The sequence below is a fragment of the Erythranthe guttata genome, chromosome 8 (genome assembly GCF_056151865.1).
Source record: "Erythranthe guttata isolate IM_541 chromosome 8, IM_541, whole genome shotgun sequence".
NCBI lineage: Eukaryota > Viridiplantae > Streptophyta > Magnoliopsida > Lamiales > Phrymaceae > Erythranthe > Erythranthe guttata.
The window spans coordinates 15424009-15440877 of record NC_142540.1 but is presented as its reverse complement, the minus strand read 5'-3'; the positions used below and the strand labels follow the sequence as shown (position 1 = coordinate 15440877).

At 36.5% G+C, this 16869-nt stretch overlaps 1 long non-coding RNA gene across 1 annotated transcript; it reads right to left on the bottom strand.

Moving 5' to 3' along the window:
- Positions 1 to 1495: 1495 nt before the first annotated feature.
- Positions 1496 to 5987, bottom strand: LOC148768602 (uncharacterized). Its single transcript, XR_016033173.1, has 2 exons — positions 5646 to 5987; positions 1496 to 2060 (listed from the first exon to the last, which is right to left on the bottom strand). It is a non-coding gene; the product is annotated as an uncharacterized LOC148768602 (long non-coding RNA).
- Between the last annotated feature and the right edge of the window lie 10882 nt (positions 5988 to 16869).

Genomic DNA, 16869 nt, shown 5'->3' with positions numbered 1-16869 from the left:
CGCTCTCGTGGATTGCTCGCTCAATGTAGGCATCGTAAATGTTCATTCAGGGGTGAAAACAGGTCCGGTGAAAACGAGACTCCCTATCTGAAAGAAGTTCGTGAGCAGGAGTATGTTGCACTTTCATTTCTTCAGTTCGTGTGCCTCTGTGAATCTTCTTTCTGTTTCATCCATATTTATCTGTGGAAGAGTCTGAGATCTCAACCGAATCATTTGCATTAAAGCCACTTCTCATTTTGCGTGTCTTGGAGCCTTGTCCTGTTTTAGTTGCGTTTGATCCATGTCCTGCTTTGGTTCCTGCAAAGAGTTTCTTCACTGGGGGAACATTGAAATCGTCATTACTAGGGGTGAAAACGGGCGGGTTTGGGAAAAAAAATAACTCGACCCGAAACAGGCGGGTTACTAAAACCACAAACCGCACCCGTCTAGTTATTCTTGAAAACCGCACAGTTCAGGTTCGTCGGGTAGGGCAGTTGGCAAGCGGGTTGCGGGCGGGTGAAGAGAAAATGGATTACAAATTTTTTTAATTCTAAATAATGTACATCCAACATCAGTTGAGTAGAAATAAGCTAATTCTTATACAACTAAAATTTTCAAAACAGACAAGCAACACAAATATATAAAAGAGAGTCCATCTGAACTCGTGAATAAATAGAAAAAAAAAAGACTAAAAATAAGGCTCTTAAAGTTATGGTGTTAATACTTAATACGGTGGAAATAAGACCGAAATGATTCCACAATCTAAAGTGTTTGAGTTTATAACAAATTAACACCTGCCATGAAAATGAAAATCTTTTTATTCCTCAAATGAAAATTTAGATCTGCTGCCGGTGGAAGAATCCAGCTGCGTTGCCAATGGTGGTGAATCTAGTAGCGATTGTGGATTGTATAAAATGAGAAGAATCAGAATAGTAAAGTTGGGTTTTGGGAATAGGGTTGACGGTGCATAGTGGAGATGGAAAAGAAAAAGCTGAGTTATCATATTTATACTTAAATTGTGGGTATGTGTGCGGGTCGGGTTTGAAGCGGGTTTCAGTAACCTAACCCGCCAACCGACCCGTACTGTGCGGGTTTCTCACTTTTCAAACTGCTGTACAAATAATAAATTTGAAAACATGCGGGTTTTGGGCGGGTCGGCTCGGGTTGAGCGGGTCGAGAGAGTCGAGCGGGTATATGTTCACCCCTAGTCATTACTTCCAAATAATAGCTTCAAGTCCTCCAATTTTCTGGTCCCTCGTTAAAAAAAATTGAAACTCCCGAATAAGTCTGGATGTTAAAAATAGAGTGTATTAAATAAATAATAATAATTGTGTAAAATGTGTATCTTGTACGTATAAAGTCTGCTTTGATTCAGAAATTACATTGTATCATAACGGAATAAAATGATACAAATATTAGAATTATATTTTATAATAATTAGTACTGAATCCTTAATTAGTACATACATGTACAAATGAGACTATACAATAAAATGAATTAATGATATACATGCATGTATGTTACCGAATCATTTTATTAATGACTCTAATATTTGTACAAAAAATCCAGATATTTATCTTCCTAACTACCATCTTACTAACTAATCGCTTTGGTTCAGAAATTCATACCATCACATTTTAGTAAATTCCATAAATACATACATATATCTTACTAACTGTAAAGTCTCAAGGAAAAAAAATATAATTAGTTTGAGGGAAGTAGACTTACAGCCTCAAGTGCACTTCTTTCGACAACCGGAACATAGACATAGTTTATTTGAGGATCAAAGATGACTTCGTGTGTTGTTAATACTGCGTTGAACATATCATATCTTCTACGGAGTGCTCGAAATTTCAACCTCATCACTTCAATTGGAAAATTCTTCTTGTACCTAGCTATAAGTTTGTCACGAACATTCATCAAAGCCCATTCGACATCTCTTCCGCAGTTGTTGGATGAACCGGCTGTCTCAATTAATAAGTAGCCCATGAAGCTATCATCCTCGCTAATTCCCATACTTGCACAGTCAACTGCATACAAATCTTTCAAATGACCGCTACCACCACTTCCCGCATCCATTTCTACAAAATACAATTATGTAGCTTAAATAACGCGAAAATATAGGATATATGAGTTCACGATAAAAAAAATCTGCACATATGAGTTCAAGATAAAATAAATCTGCATATATGAGACCGGGATAAAAATATGCATAAGAAAAATTGTTCCAGTCACATTCTGCATAAAAAAATCTGTATAAGAATTACTGTTCCAGTAACGTTCTGCATAAAAAATCTGCAAAATAAATATTGTTCCAGTAATATTCTGCATAAAAAAAATCTGCATAACAAAAATCTGCAGACATAAGAAATTTGTATAAAAAATCTGCATATAGGAATAAACAATATTACAAATTCACCCAACATAACGTCTATAAATGAGGTCTACAAATAAGGAGTACAAATAAGGTTCTAAACAATTCACACAATATAACGTCTACCAGTACAGTTCGAAACAATTCACTCATCGTAAGGTCCACAAATAATATAATATGCCGAATATTTTATCGAAGTGCCCACATAGCATTAGCTATGTCATCACGGAATTGAGTTTGTTCTTGTTGGGTCACATGGGGGATGTTTTGAGCCTCATCGTCGGCATCCAAATCTGGGTCAAATTCACCTTGTTCGACATGCACAAAAAAAAATGTAATCTAAAGAATTTTTACGGAGCCAATTGTGGAGCACACAACAAGCAATTACGATTTGAACTTGTCGTGTTAGTGAATAACGCGGCATTGGACCCGTAAGTATAGGGAAACGTCCTTTCAAAACGCCAAATGCACGTTCAATTGCATTTCGTATCATTGCATGTCTTTTATTAAAAAGTTCTTGAGGTCTGTGTGCCTCTTGAGCCATACTACGCCAAGCATTTATGTGGTAACGACGTTGACGATAAGGTGATAAGAATCCCAAAAAATTGGAGTATCCCGAGTCGACAAGATAATACTTACCTAATCAAATAAAACAAACTTGATGTTGGGCTACGTTATTAGAATAATTTTTAAATTGGTTAGTAAAGGTAAGTGTGGTTGTCGGTACCTTCAGGAGGCCATAGAAAATTTAGCATCACCTCTCAATGCATCCATTAATACACGAGAATCATTAGCACTACCGTCCCAACCGGCTAATATATATGTGAACATAAAGTCCAAAGCACATACGACCATAACATTTTAGGATAATTCGGACTTCCGAGAACGATATGCATTGTGTTTTGATGCAGGTACCCAAGCTGAGACAAGAGTGCCATCAATGGCGCCCACACAATCCTACAAGGATTGAGTGACCCAATTGTAGCATTACAAATGCGATGGCAAATATGTATTCTTAAGAGCATAAGTACCTTGAAGAAGGGATAAAACTTTGAATCGTTAAGAATTTTTGAGTGAACAACATCAAATGGCGGTGGTTTTATCATTTCTGGTGCCAATATACAAAGAGCCTTTGCAACTTCGTTTGACATGGAGAGATATAGTTTCAAGAGAATGTTGGAATCGTTCGCTCATTGTCCGTTGACTAGTGCAAAAGCCAATGGTAGTAAGAAATATAGCAACAGATTCCCTCACTCCAACCCTTGTTGATTTACCGTTTGGCAACAAGTCACTTTCAATTAGTAAGTCACATAATGCATTGAAAGAGTACTGATGCATTCGCAAACTATTGACTATACGATTTGGGTGTCCATCTAGAAGTTATCCTACCCAATCTTGGCCTTGTAATGCGGTAGTATACATCGGGCGTTTAGGGTAAAAGTGATCACGACACAGTACCTCAGTCACAAAAAAAAAATCCATACCATCGTTAACCTCGTTGTTGCCACTAGAATCACTGTTATTTGAGTCGTTACTAGAATCGTTTGAATTAATACTTGAACTACCGCCCACAGACATTTCTACGTTGCTAGTATTTGTAACACTCATATTTTCATCTTCAGAATCCATGACAAAAAAAAAAAAAAAAAAAAAGTTCCCTACGAGAAAACACACATAACATTACTCTTAAATAAAAGGGCGAGTAAAAAATAAATTTGAATCAGCATAATGATGTTACAGATTGTTCATATAAACAAAAACTGAAAATATAATAATAAGTTTCTACAAACAACAAAGTCGTAATACAACAAGTTACCAAATAAAACATTTTACAAATTCCAAATGAAGTCATTTTGGACCTAAGGACTCCACCCAAGCTCTCTTTTGTTCATTAGTCATAAGTAAAAACATTTTGCGCCTGACTTAGTTCAAGAATTCATTTTGAGCAAGAAACAAAAGTGGAACAGGGAGGTCTTCCATATTTGTACACGCGGCCATGCATTCCTCAATTGAGCTGCTAGATTGTTTGATCATTTTACTAGCACGTGCGCTATTTACTGAGGTCCAAGCATCTGAAGCTTGATCAATTCGTAAGGACCGATTGCTTTTAGATTGTTTCTTGTCATTAATTTTAGGTGATCCTATGTTTTTGAGATTGGAAGGGCTCCCTAAATTGCTAAAAGAAGGACTCCCTAAATTGCTAAAAGAAGGACTCCCATAGTTGGTACGAGGCACCCGACTAGAACCTGCTGAACTTGTGGTGTTCAAAGCATCCTCGTCATCAGAGTCCAACGGGGCCATCGTCGACGATCTTGAAATTGAACCAGTTGCAACCGAATTAGAATACATTTCGGTGCATAGATCGTAATAGGGCAGTCATTTCTTCCGCAAACTAGCTTCATTGGGATTTTCCTACAATGTGTGGAGGTAAATGATTATGGACAAATTTGTGGTGAATAAATGTTATTTAAATGATAAGCCACGTTTTAAAAGGTTTTACCGCAATCCACGATGACCAATAATATTCAGGAGTTGTGACGGTACACGTGAGAGGATCCCACCCAAATCTAGTTTTTTTTGTGATCAAATCATGAAACTTCCGCCAAAGCACTCTTAGCTACATGCTTTACCCTTAAGTTGAGTAACTGTGTACTCCTTTCTATGTTTTACAAACATTTCTGCAGCAATTCCTTTATAGATCAGATCACTAAACGTAGAAGATAAGAACTGCCTCTTTTCAAATTGACTATGCATTAGTTCCAAAAAGGTTCCTATTGTACGTAGATCCCAACAAGCATCATCTTTCCGAGTTCGACATGGTTTGTCGATGTTATCGTCGAACATGCTACCTCCATCACCCAACTTTCCCTTTCCACTCATCTAAAATTAATTTTGTTCAAACGCATCACAAAACACCAAAATATATATATATATATATATATATATATATATATATATATATATATATATATATATATATATATATATATATATATATATATATATATATATATATATATATATATATATATATATATATATATATATATATATATATATATATATATATATATATATATATATATATATTTCAATCCGCATAGAAAGAACAAAAACCAACAAGAAACATTGTACAAATAACTGCTTTTCAACCCAACGTTACTCTGAACATTCAATCATATTTTACAAAATTTATAGACCTTCAGATTTAGTATAAAAAAATTGGTAGGTACTAAAGATTTTGAATAAATATGAGTACATTTAAAAAATTATACAAATACATCAAACCTACCTTGAATTTCTTCGACGTCGGAGAGGGGACGTTGTTTTTGCCGGAAGATTCGTCCTTAAAGCTAGCCGTCGTGTTCAAGTTTAGTGCAGCCGTGAAATAGCGCGTTGAATTTTATTTCTTTTTTTCCTTCTACAGCGGCTCTTTGTGAGGAAGAAGATTACCAATTATAGTACAGAGAGAAAGTGGAGGGTTTGTACAGAGAGAGAGTGGAGGGTGAGGGAGAAGAGATGGGTCATATTAATCATAGTTGAGAGAGAGAGTAGATGAGAGAGAATTTGTGAAAAGTAAAAAGGAGAAGGGAAACATACGGGAAAAAGAGAAGGAGAGTGGGATTGTTGAATATTTGTGGTGGATATTAATATATATTAATTAAAGATAAGTGTAATGGGAGAAAATAAAAAAACGAAATAAAGAAAATAAAGAAAAAATATACACGAGGGTGAGAGAGAGTGTGTAAAGTGGAGATTGAAAAGTAAATATTAATGAGATGTGAGAAAAAATTGAGGAGAGATAAATAGGTTAGTAGGTATTATTATAGGTTTGAAAAGTGGGAAAAGTATGAATAGTATATTTCTATTGGAAAAATTGTTAAGAAAAATAGGAATTTTCAAGTGAAAATTCTCAAACAAACATAATTTTCAAGTGATTTTACAAATAGAAACAAACATACCCTATGCCTCCAAGAAGTTCCATCGACGACAATACCGCGCATGCACAATAAAACTCTCACAAAAATAGATCCAAGGATCCGTGCAATCACAACGCCCATCGATAGGGAGAATCCAAGGGGCAGCTTTTTTTAGTGTTGTTTTTAAGCAGGGCAAGTAAACTAGGATGATTTTCGAATGAGTATACAAATTAGAGTAGACCGCCAACCATGGTGGCGACTTTAAATGTTGTCGCCAGCCTCGGTGTGGCAACTTTAAATAGTGTCGCCATCCATCAAACCGTTTCCATGTATTTTTAATATTTTTCAAATCCAAATTTCGGTGTCGCCACCACCAATGGCGACTTCACCTTTTTATTTATTTTTTAATTTTTTTTCCAGCATTGTTTCATGTTTTGTATTTTTTCTCAAAAAAAGATAAAAGATAAAAAAATATAAAGAACAACAGAATATATATCATGTTGCTTTTTTTTTTTATTGTTACCATTAAATTAACCATTGCATATTTTTTAGTATGAAAAATTTCTATATTTCAAATTAACGCAATAAAAAAGTGTACAATATTTAAAATAAGTTAAAAATAATAAAATGGGTTTTACCAAATAAAATTAGTTATACAAATTAAATATCACCAAAATAATAACAAAAGAAGTTCCATAAAATAAAAGAGTCATGCAAAAAAAATATAGCCAAAGACAATAACAAAAGAAGTTCTACAAAATAAAAGATTCACTAATGGACATACGCAGTGACTTCTTAGACTCTTTTATGTTGTAGAACTCAATTTGTTATTTTCTTGGCAATATTTATTTTGTATGACTATTTTATTTTGTAGAACTCTTTTAGTTTTTTATTTTGGTGATATTTATTTTGTATGACTAATTTTATTTGGCAAAATTCTTTTTATTATTGTTAAAGTATTTTTAATGTCGTACACTTTTTTATTGCTTTAGTTTGAAACATAGGAATTTTTCATACTTACAAATATGCAATGGTTAATTTAATGGTAACCAAGAAAATAAAAAAAAACAATATGATATGTATTTTATTGTTTTGTATATTTTTTTATTTTTTATCTTTTTTTTTTTTGGAAAAATACAATACATGAAGAAAAAAACGGTGAAGTCTCCATTGGTGTTGGCAACACCAAAGTTCGGATTGTAAAAATATAAAAAATACATAGAGGCGGTTTGATGGATAGCGACACCATTTAAAGTCACCACCATGGCTGACGACCTACTTTAATTTGTTTACTCCTTCGAAAACTACCCTATTTTATTTATTCGTCAATTTGCGTCCATCGGAGAGGGAGATTTGCCTCAAAATAGACATTCGCCATCAAAACGCGCGCTCTCGGTAGAAAGCCCACATGAACAGATCTAGTGATCCAAATTGAACGAAATCACATCCCAAAGAAAATCCTTTTCGGGAGGAATCTTGTAACACCCCACATTTTCAAAACTCAAAAATCCGAATTTAAACTTCCTGAACTCGAAAATTCTTACGTGAAATTAGTTATGTGATTTGCATGGATAATTTGTGTGCATTTATGTTGCTATATTTGATTTATAGGTTATTTATTCTTGTGTATTAAAAAAATGTAGAATTATTAGTCCAACAATTGTGTGACTTATTTTAATTGACATATTTATAATATATTTTCGTAATAACGTGAACTAATTTACATGATTATAATTACTAGAAGTTAGTAAATATATGATTAAATCTAGTTAATATATATATATATATATATATATATATATATATATATATATATATATATATATATATATATATATATATATATATATATATATATATATATATATTGATATGCCTAATTTCACCAACCCAATGGGCTTACAATTTATTGATTTATTGGGCCACGGGCTCAATATTGAAGACCACTATCATCGAGGCCCAATCACTTTCAAATAAGGTTTGAGCCCAATAATCTCGACTAAGCTATAAATAAAGGTTTGAACTCATTCCTTAAGGTACGTCCTATTATCTAAGTAATACTACAACATGTATTTTCTGGACCATTTATACTATCAGCACATCTGACTTGAGCGTCGGAGGGGTTTCCGACGGATCAACCCCGGCCTAGTTCACATGTTCTATGATCGCAGGTCTCTCAAGGTTATCAAGCTCGTGAGCCAGTGATCCACTCTGCTCTTCCAGTTCATCCTACTTCAACTCTCTAAGGTGATCTATCTCTAACATCATCATTTTGGCGCCGTCTGTGAGAAGGAAAACATAATCACGTAGCGCGCATGATGACCTTGAGACATTTGCCCAGGGGGAGTGTGACACTGCTAACGACCTCCCACCTTGTGGAGACTCTGTCTTGCCACTTCCTCCTCCTCGTGCTCGGGATCCACCACGAGACCTTCCTCGGATGTCCCACTAGATCCTCAACAGGATTCACTTCTCCCCGCCCCTCTATCGGTTCAGACAACCGAGGAGGCCCTTCAACGCTAGCAAGGGTTATAGACTCTCTCGGGGCTTACCTTTGCCCCCAAAATATTTCGTTCGCCAAGGGTTATCGACTCCCTGGGGATTTACTGTTCCCCCTAAACATTTCGCTCGCTAAAGGGTTATCGACTCCTTGGGGGTTTACAGTGCCCCCAAAACATTTCGTTCACCAGGGGTTATCGACTCCCTGGGATTTATAGTTCCCCCTAAAAATTTCGCTCGCCAAGGGTTATCGATTACCTGTGGGCTTACCTCTGCCCCCAAAATATTTCGTTCGCCAAGGGTTATCGACTCCCTGGGGGTTTACAGTGCCCCCAAAATATTTCGTTCGCCAAGGGTTATCGACTCCTTGGGGGCCTATCTCCGCCCCCCTCGAACGGTTCAGTTAACCGAAGAGGACCTTCAGCGTATGATCGCAGAAGCTTCAACTCGGGCTATCCCACCCCAAGGTTGGGCATCTTATCCCAATGGTTAGTGATCGCCTCATCCTAAAGTTGGGGGCTATCCCATCCGAAGGTTGGACATCACCCTTACCTTTCAACACCAAGTGGGTTCACATCCCATCTCAAGAGTCGGATATGGCTTCCCTACTCAAAAAATAGAACATTATCCCCAATGGGTGGACATCAACCCGAAAAAAAAAATGAAGAAACGCGCGTGAAGTACACGTGTCAGCAAAAAAAAAAAAAAAAACGGAAAAACGCGCAGTAAAAGCACGCGCGCGTGGCGGTCACGCGCCAAATGCGCAGCCCCTAAGTCCATACGCGCGCAAAAAAAAAAAAAAAAAAGAAAAACTGAAAAGCGCCTGGACAGGCTGCGCGCGTGGCAGCCACACGCTTACGTGTGACGCGCGCATGCGGGCCACGCGCCTGCAACATCCGTCCTTCTTGTCAAGTCGCCGTCACTTCTCCTTTCTCTCTCCTCAATGCCTCCTCTCACCTCTCTCCTCATTAATTACGTGTGCAATCAACTCTCTCCTCATTAAATGATGTCTCACCACTCTCTCTCCACGCATTAAATGCGTGCGCCCCTCCATGCCCGCGCATCCTTCAATGCGCGCGCGTTCTCCGATGCGCGCCTACACTCCCGTCTCGGAGCGCGCATAATTTTACTACTCTCCACCAAATCGCGCGAATATTTTGATGTGTTTCACCAAATTGCGCGCGAATTTCAACACGCTCCACCAAATTGTGTGCCGATTTCACCTCGCTTCACCAAATCGCGCGAGAATTTCAACGAGCTCTACCAAATCGTGTGTGCTCTCCAAATAAAGATTACTATTTCTCCACGTCACACCAACAGTTAATGGAACCCTACAACACCGACCTACTCTCGACACGATTCGGTACCCTTTTCGACATGACTCCCAAATCGAATCGAGAGTGGGGGGCTCGCGAGACAACTCCCACGAGGAGAAAACTCGCTCGGTCCTACAAACCCGTTGCGAGGCAACTCGCACGAGGAGCAAACTCGCTCGGTCCTACAAACCCGTTGTGAGACAACTCCTACGAGGAGCCAACTCACTCAGTACTACGAACAAGTAGCGAGACAACTCCCACGAGGAGACAACTCGCGCGGTCCAATATCTTGCAGCGAAACAACTTCCACGAGGAGACAACTCGCTCGGTCCTACAACCCGTTGCGAGGCAACTCCCACGAGGAGCCAACTCCCTCGGTACTACTACCCACAGCGAGACAACTCCCATGAGGAGACAACTCGCTCCGTACTACCAACCCGCAGCGAGACAACTCCCACGAGGAGACAACTCGCTCGGTACTTCCAACCCGCAGCGAGACAACTCCCACGAAGAGACAACCCGCTCGGTACTACCAACCCGCTGCGAGACAACTCCCACGAGGAGCCAAATCGCTCGGCAGTACGAACCCGTTGCAATGCCACTCCCACGAGGAGCCACCTCGCTCGGTAATAAGACTCGATGCGAGACAACTCCAACAAGGAGACAACTCGCTCAGAGCGATCTGAATCCGCATGCTCCCCAGTCGCGCGTCCAATGCTCCTACAACTTCGCTGCGAGACAACTCCCATGAGGAGACAACTCACCCGAAATTCACTATATAATCGCAAGCTCAAGTTAGCACGATTACAACCCTAGAAACACTTAGAGATATTATGGGAATCTATATAGCCTGTCCAGCTTGATTACTCAAAATTTATCTACTTGTTTTCGATGGGACCTTCATTAAAACGTGGCCACGGTCCAAACATACTTACGACCCACGAGGTCTAACAAGGGGCACGATCCCCATAAAAAAATGTTCAGATTCTGATCCCCTCCTCAAGTACATCACGCACAAGGCTATATGTAAACACATACAAGCAACGCGTCAAAACATTGACAATGTCGATAAATAACAACTCCCACGAGGAGAATACTAGCTCCGTGCTACTACATTATCGCGAGACAACTCCCACGAGGAGATAACTCGATCAACTCTATTACCCCACGACGAGACAACTCCCACGAGGAGATAACTTTATCCGAGCTACTACATCGTCGCGGGACAACACCGACGACTCAAGTAACTTATATCGCGACAAATTGGTCGCGCTACGCGCCAACGCGCCTTCACTCCCCTCCGACACACGCTCCAACGATATATATAATCGTATATGTATGTATAATAAGTAATTTGAGCATTTTTGCTAAATAAAATTTTTAGAGATTAATGCATGCTAGTACACTTGGAATTTAGTAATCATTTTAGCTAAACACACACTCAATCTTGTTTAGTAAGATGAATAGACACTCTCTTGTTTTATTCTCCCAACACTTAACCCATACTTGTCTTCCTTTCTTCATCACCATCAAGGTAACACCACCATCTCAAACCTCTCCTTCTTCCACCTCAACTTCAATTTTCAAGAAAAATCCAAAATTAAAATGAGTCCCCTATTTAACTCTAGCCTTAGAGTATGCTAAGTACACCTTGAAAACCACTTGTCCTCTCATGGTAGAAAACAAAATATTTATCCTAGAAGTCCACACTCTCTCTTTCACCATCAAAATAGCTTGACATCAACAATTGAAGCACTCTCCTTTGATTTCTCTTTTCCTTTCTTTCGGTTATTAAGGTAATAAATTTCAATTTCTTGCTGTAATTAGAAGATATCAATAGTATTAAAAAGAGTTTTCAAGATTATTTAAAAGATTTGAAAGAGTTCGAAATTTTAGGGCTTTATGGGAAAAATTAAAAAAGTTGTGTTGATCTTTGATTTCTTGTTCTTGAATGTCTTTTTTGTGTTAACGAGTAAATAATTTTTTTTATTGGTCTAATGTTTGAATCTTTCGTATTTACAAGGATATTTGCAAGAAAAATGAATTTTTGAACTTCTAATGGTTTGCATGTATAAATCTAGAAACTTTTGGGCCAATTCTGTAATTTTTCAAAAATGCCGCTCCATGTAAGTTTTTAACATTATTTTCCAGTAAGTATTAACTAATAAATAATCTTATTTGGGATAGATTCATGATTTATTTAGATCTATGAAAGAAAATCAATTTCCGATAAAAAAAAAACATTTTCTAGATTTTTATGTATAAAAGAATCGAAATTTTTTAAATCTGTAAAATGATTTCAGAATCTTGATACTTGGTCAGTTGTGAGTCTTATAATTTAACTTGAGAATTTTTTGAAGTCATTTACGATTATTTTCGATTTTTTGTTGTTTGTGTGCTATTTATGATGATTCTTGTGCCTTAATTGCTACATCTTGGAGATTGAGTCTTAAATTGTGAAACATTAGGATTATGAACATGACTCAAGCAGAAAATATTTTAAAGGGCTGTTAGAATTTAATGGGGTAAATTAAATTAATTTAAGTTGAAAGAAAACTAATTTAAGGGAAAGATATAAGTATTATTACTATCTAAGCATGAATTGGCTAAGTAATGGCATTGTTAATGATTGATCATGGATTGCATGACATGTGTGTGTTGTGTGTGTCGTGTGTGTGCTGAAAAGTGTTGGATGGTGTGAAACTTGGTTAAAAGCTTATTTGTTAATCTTGGTGAATTATGATGATTATTGCATAATATTTGCCTTGTGTGTTACACTTGATTGGTAGTTGTGATGTTATGTGAAAATTGAATTGTTTGATGATTCATGATCATTATTTATAAAATATTTACCTCGTGTGTTTTGAAAATTGAAAGATTAATGGACTGTTTAGTGAATAAATAGGATACGGTGGGCCGGTATCCAACTAGGATGAAATGCGTGATTTGATTCCACTATAGAACGAACTCGAAACGATTTATAGTTGATTGCTAAGCACAAAAAATAATCTTTCACGGATACGATAAAACTAAAATGGATTTCACAGGATTTTAACCAAAAGGGCATTTTAATCATTTTTGCATAACGTGTTTTATGACGAATTAATGTGTTTTCATAACGTATGTGCTTATTCCGATATTGAGTTATGTTTGGATGATGAATGAAAGTGATTGAAGTAATCTATATTATATGTTTTATATAACATATTTCCAAAGTTTGATATTTACTCTGATTTCCTACTGAACTTTATAGTTCATATAAATACCTTTTGATTGAAGGTAATAGTAGTAGCAATCCTCCACCATAATGGATCGAGTAGCGTGTCGAGGTCTTGACCGGTATTTTGGGAGTTAGTTGGGGGATTCTATAAACAATGCTACTATAATATTTTGGTGATGTATAATTAAATGAAAAATTTCCCTTTTTGTTTATTCTGGTTATCAAATTCCTCCATAAATGAATGAACTTTAAAACGTTACGGATCTTATTTTGTACTTTAATTCGTTTATGTTCAGCTAGTTTATTTTATGTCTTTATTGTTATTCGAAATTCTTGCCAAAATATTCATAAAACTCTGATTTCAATCTTGAATCGATAATAAAATGTTTTGTGATAGTGTAACACTCGAATAAACTCCTTGTTCTAAAAGTATATAGTCATCTAAAAAGCAAGTTTTCGAAAAAGGTAACTGTTTATATATTTAAAGATTTGATTTTAAATGACAAAGGTTATAATAAGTTTTAAATTTACAAAAGTGATCCGTTTGCTTCCACTAAACAAAGTAAATTTCAATTAAACCGGTTCGATTTTTCGCCTATTTGAGAGGGGTGCTACAAATACAACGATGGGTGCACCGTTAAATTATGACCGGTAAAAAAAAGTTACGGATCCAAGAAGCACTGCCTGCGGTTGAAAACCCTAGGAGGCGGAAATTTATTTTCCTAACTTCAGGGAACTTTTTTTACTGAGAGTTCTTTCTACTAAGAGCTCTTTCTAGATTCTATGGATGGTGGTGCATGTCCATCTGTCCCAAAAGCATATTCTCAGCTTTATCATCAAACTTCAAAATTCTTGGCATAATGATGCATCTTCTATGCTTCATCATCAAACTTCATTTTACAATTCTAAATTAGATGGGCCAAAGTTTTTCATTATGTGAAATATTTAGGGGTATGTTCATATTCATTTTATGTAATCCATCTTGACATATGGAAATATCAATCTCGTCTCCTTCATCAACGTTTTGGAAGCAATAACATGAACTAAATTTCTTGCATAAGTCATTCTAAGGTTATGCCTTGTCAGATCATCAGAAAACACACGATTCAAAAAAATAACCAAATTGGCCCAATTCTTGAGATCAACTCACACATGTCTAACGGACATGTAAGCAGGATCAAGTTAAAACATTGAGGGGTAAATTTGCATCTAGCTTGTAAGCTCGATCGTTTTATCTCTCTATATAAAATAATGGAATCATCAAAAAATTATAGTAGAATTGAAATAACCCAGAGTGCGTGAAAATTATGGTTCATAAATCGCAACAGCATGAACCAAAAATAAAAAAGGGAAAATTGAAGAAATGAAATAAACTCATAAGCAAAGGATGAGTAAAAAATTCTACATTTCCAGGCCATGGTTCAAGAAATAATCGAAGAAAAAACAGCATGGAGAAGAGGAGAAATCAACCGATGTATTTCTAACATTTCTCTCTACTGAGAACTCTTTTTAAATTTTATAGGTGGTGGTGCATGACCATCTACCAAAAATTCATGGCATGATGTTGCATCTTGTTTGCTTCGTCATAATTAGTCTTCAAAATTACGTGCATGATGTTGCATTTTCTCTTCTTCTTCATTAAGCTTCTTTCTACCTACAAATTTCAACCGAATGAGCCAAATTTGTACAATATTTAAGGGTTATGCTTATATTCTAAATTATTGTGATTTATCTAGACGATATCGGCAAAGATCATTATCATCTCATCCATCAACAGTTTGGAAGCATCAGTATGAACAAAAATCCTTTCACATGCCACTCTAATTTCATTCTTTTTAAAGCATCAAAGCACACATGCTTCCAGGCAAACAACCAAACAGACTCGATGCCTTTTTCTTTTTTTTTTTTCTCTGAAATAATAATTTGATTTAAGTTTTGTTTTAGGATTTTAACACATTGAATTGTTATTACAATTTTATTGGGTATTATGATGTAGTTTATTTTTTGAACTGAAATTTAGTAGTTATTAATTTTACTTTTATAGACATGAATTTTCTTATTTTTGGAAAATTATAAAATTTTCAGAAAATTTTCGCTAAGTTTTGAAATTTTAAAACTTATGTGATTTCGAAAAAAAATCTGAAATTCCAAAATTTCCAGGCTTTTGGAATTGGAATGAATTTTTGGATTCCAAAAATTTTGGAATTGGAATTGATTTTGTACTTTCAAAATATTTTTGAATTTTTCCAAAAATTCTAATCCCGATCCGATTCATCCAACTTCACCCTCAGATGAATCAAACAATCGAAGGAGAATCGAGTGACCCTGGACTGCGGAAAAACTACGATCCACGAATCGCAGCAGCAGGAACCAAAAATAAAAAAAAAGAAAGTGAAGGAATCAACCCAGAAACAAAGACGGAGTGAATAATTATATATGTTCAGGCCAAGATTTGAAAACTAATAAAATAAAAAGCAGCACGTAGATGATGGGAAAGTCAATCTATACAAATCGCCTTGAGTGCTTCTCTCTATTTATCTCTACAAAGAGCTTTTTTTCTTTTAATCAAAATTGAGAGCTCTTTTATTTTATTTTTTTATTAAAATATAAATGTTATAAATCAAAAAATTTGTAGATAATTACAACGGACATACCCGAGGAAATTGTAGCACCTACTACTAAATGTAGTAAACGAACATGACTAACATACGAAACATAAGAAAAGTGGGATAACCCACAAAACCCTAGCCTCTAAAACTCGCCCATCATGGGTGCATAAGGCTGCCCGATTGACCTCTCGTCCTCGAAATAGCAAGCTCCGGGTGTTGGTAGAATATAGCCGAATAAACATGTATTTTGATCTTTCTTGTGTGGTCCTTAAGACTAGTTTCAGTTTTATCAAATTTCCACTTGTTTCGAGCCTCCCAAATGTGGTACACCACACTAGCCAATGCACATATTTGCGTCTTGTTGCGATACGACTTCCCTGGTACGTCCTTCTTTAACTATTTGCGTGTTGCATCCAATGTGGTTGGTCTTCGTCTGATCCCCAACCATATTCGAATATTGTCCCGCACCTCTCGTGACATGCTGCATTTGAAGGTGTTTCCTATTCTCGTTAACTACGCCACATAAAACACTTTTGGAGTTCTCGGTTGGGTGACCCTTTCGCTCCACCCATCCATTGTGGCCATTCGATCCAGTGCCGCCATCCACAGAATAAACGAGTGATTTGGGGTCATTAATGGCTCCCAAGTAGTTTTCACCCATTGTTTTATCGGGGCCTTATCCCTGATCCAATCGTAGATCTTGCTCATGTTCAATTTGGAAAGCTCCGTACACGATTCCAGCTTAGCAATAAGTAGTTGAGTAGTCCTCGCGCTCTCCACACCTTCGTCCCGGATCCGGATAATGTTCTTGAAGAAGGGTGAAGCTGTAAGTGGCTGTGACCACTCCCAAATGGTTTGTCCATTGAGATTAAAATTATTCACCCATTGTATCTACAAAGAGTCTTTCTTAAAGTCAAAATCCCACATGCTTTTCACGGGAAGGCTTCGATTC